This window comes from Lethenteron reissneri, chromosome 20 (assembly GCF_015708825.2).
Source record: "Lethenteron reissneri isolate LAM-NWPU_2019-01 chromosome 20, ASM1570882v1, whole genome shotgun sequence".
NCBI classification, from domain to species: Eukaryota; Metazoa; Chordata; class Hyperoartia; order Petromyzontiformes; family Petromyzontidae; genus Lethenteron; species Lethenteron reissneri.
Genome location: NC_083798.1, coordinates 572,097 through 574,976, shown reverse-complemented (window position 1 = coordinate 574,976; position 2,880 = coordinate 572,097). Strand labels below are relative to the sequence as shown.

General features: G+C 55.8%; 1 long non-coding RNA gene across 1 annotated transcript; it reads left to right on the top strand.

Annotated features, from left to right (window-relative positions):
* Window positions 1-719: 719 nt before the first annotated feature.
* LOC133344454 (uncharacterized) lies at window positions 720-1,773 on the top strand. Its single transcript, XR_009755345.1, has 3 exons — window positions 720-964; window positions 1,435-1,516; window positions 1,694-1,773. It is a non-coding gene; the product is annotated as an uncharacterized LOC133344454 (long non-coding RNA).
* Window positions 1,774-2,880: the final 1,107 nt, after the last annotated feature.

The window sequence follows — 2,880 nt, the reverse complement described above, 5'->3', positions numbered from 1 at the left end:
GAACGGTATGTTAAAGGGACAGACCCCAGACCCCAGGAGGGGGGCTGGGGGATGACATCACCCCCAGATCCTTCTCGAAGGTTCGAGAAGGAAGGCGTGGCTGGGGCGGGGCGAGCCACGGCCCTGCATAAAAGCCGGACCCCTGAACGGTCCGAGTCAGTCGTCGTCCAGCTGAAGACAAGAAGCCTCCTGTAGACTGAAGAGCCCCAAGGTCAGAGCCGTACCGCTGGCAAGGGTCGGCTCTAAGCTATACCAGTAAAGATTGAAGAGCCCGAGGACAGAGCCGTACCCCTGGCAAGGGTCGGCTCTCAGCTATACCAGTGAAGATTGAAGGGAAGAGCCCGAAGGCAGAGCCGTACCCCTGGCAAGGGTCGGCTCCAGCTTATATACCAATGAAGATCCAAGCTTCACTCAAGGAGGACTTGTAGATTAGCCAGTGAGAGGCGTGTTATCGGGTGTGAGGAGCCGTGTTAAGTGTTAATTTTAAATAACAACTGTGTTGCCTCAGATAAGTTATCTTCTAGTTATTCAACCCACTACACGTGTGTAACGCACCACACACACACACATTACAGTGATTCATACTTTCGAATTATTGCGGAGGGGAGATTCTCGCCCGAGCGCCTGCGACCCGCGGGCTCTGTAGCCGCACGTGCCTCTATAAGGGCTGCTTCGTGAAGTCATTCACATGCGATTGTGCCTCTTGAAATATTGAGAGGGGTTTATTTTTATTTTACCGAATTCCAAAAAAGGTAACAACCTCTCTCCTTGTTATGTTTGGTTGCCGACCCCTACCCTTGAACCACCAAGGTTCAATTCCCAGCCACGGATGACTTCACTGGGGAGCGTTACCGCAACTGAACGTGGTGAAGTATGGTCAAACAACCTGGACAGCGGGAGAGGCCTTCATCCAGCTGCGGAGCGACAGAGGGCCGTGTGTCGATGTTATTATTATAGAATGGAGGTCAGTGCCCTCCACGCTGGGAGTGGCACACGTGTTTTACTGTATCACTTGATACAGTCAATCTAGCTGTGACGGTCCCACCTGATGACGGAGACTTGTTTTGCCTCCGAAACGTCGTGATTTATAATTTTATTTTTATTATTAGTTTTATTAATTTTAATTTTATTATCATTTTTACCTATGTGCCTTTACCGAAAAAACCTAAGAGTATGAATCATTGCAGTCACGAAAGCTTCAAATCTAGAATGTATTGACGATGTTGCTGCTACTCGCAACTGCTTTTCCAGGTTTGCTCCGAGATTTATTGAATCTCGAGTCCCGCCTGCGGTTGCCTTGGCAGGGCCAGAGACCAAATGATTTCGCTGGCCTCATACGGCCCGCGGGCCGGACGTTCCCCACCCCTCACGTAGAGGGACGGGTTGGGCGAGGGAAGCGAATCGCCGGCTCATCGGTTGCGTTTGTTTCACCAGGGGAGTTCACCTGCGAGTGCCCAGTGCTTCGTGGCGTCGGACAAAGAACCACGGGCTCCCTCTCCTCCACGTGGCACCCCCGGTAACCCCCTTTCCCCCTCCCACCCTCCTTGTCCTCCACGTGGCTCCAGGCAGGAGCCGGAGTGACTTCACAGACTGCGCAAATTTTTTGACGCAGAGGCCGGTACTGAGGGAGGCCCCGTGGCCTGAATCCTCCCCCCGTCCTCCCTCTATCCTCCCACCCCCACGGCGCGCGAAGGGAGATCTGAGCCGGTGATGCGTGCCGCGCATGAGTAATGAGCACCTGGGTCCGCAGTGAGGCAGTGCTTCAGGAGGAGTGGACTCGGCGGGCGGGCGTGGTGCTGGCCACCCCCCCCCACGTGTGCCGTGCCGTGAGCTCCGTGCCCCGCTCTGCTCCCATCACCCCACCCACCCGGGTATCTGCACAGCAGGGGCGCTGAGCGCCCGCAACGCGGACAGCGCCCCCTGCTCAATCCACCGCTGGATGATGCCGCCGCCAACCCACCACGTCGTGCGAGCCGTGAGGGTTACTGAACCATACTCCACCACGCCCGCTGCGGGGTGGTGAAGGCGAGCTGGCCGAGTTCATCACAACGCCCACAACAGCAGGAGGCTGTGACGCTGGTGGCGGAGCGGTGGCGCAGTGGTTAGCGCCGCGCTGCGCAACAAACCTGGCGACCCGAGTTCTATTTTCGCTCACGACCAACAGCGGTGACGATTATCTGAACCGGTCCTGAGCCTCCCCTGGGTCGACTCAACCTCAAATGAGTGCCTGGTACGGTGCGTAAAAAACATCGGCCAACTTGGGCGCCAGAGGCGGCCGTGCGTGGTTGCTAGCCGACCCACCCCCTCGTGTGCCGTGCCGGCCTTCATAGGTGGCGCTCGCTGACAGCACTTGCAGCCGAAGCGAGTCGACGCCCTCGGCGCCTTTTCGCTACCGCTCAGTGCCAGATGATCCCAGTAGCACAAGTAGCTGCATAATGCTAGGGGCCCCGCATTTTCAAGGGCCCAGCGCTCAACGCTGTCAAGCGATCAATTCCGGTTCAGTGATTCTGCACTTGCTCTATTACTATAGTACTATACCGCCTTCAACTTTTCTGAAGGACTGGGTGTTTAAGGTTAGCGAGTTGTCGCATTATCTGGCTGTATAGCAAATGAAAAAATACGATTATTTTACTATGCAAGTTGAAAGTTTGTGTTTTAATAATTACGTTTTTTCTTATTTAGGGCCCCTTTATAACACCATATGCTACAGGCCCCGCGCGAGCTTCATCCGGCACTGTCTACCTGTGGTCCCGGGACCCCCCACATGGCTCAGGGCGGTGGCTTTTGCCAACGGCGCGAGTTGTGCCGAGTGCCATCGCTGCGGTGTATGAAGTCCCACCTTGCTGACGGGGCTCAGTCACCGTGCAAGTCAGTGGAAGG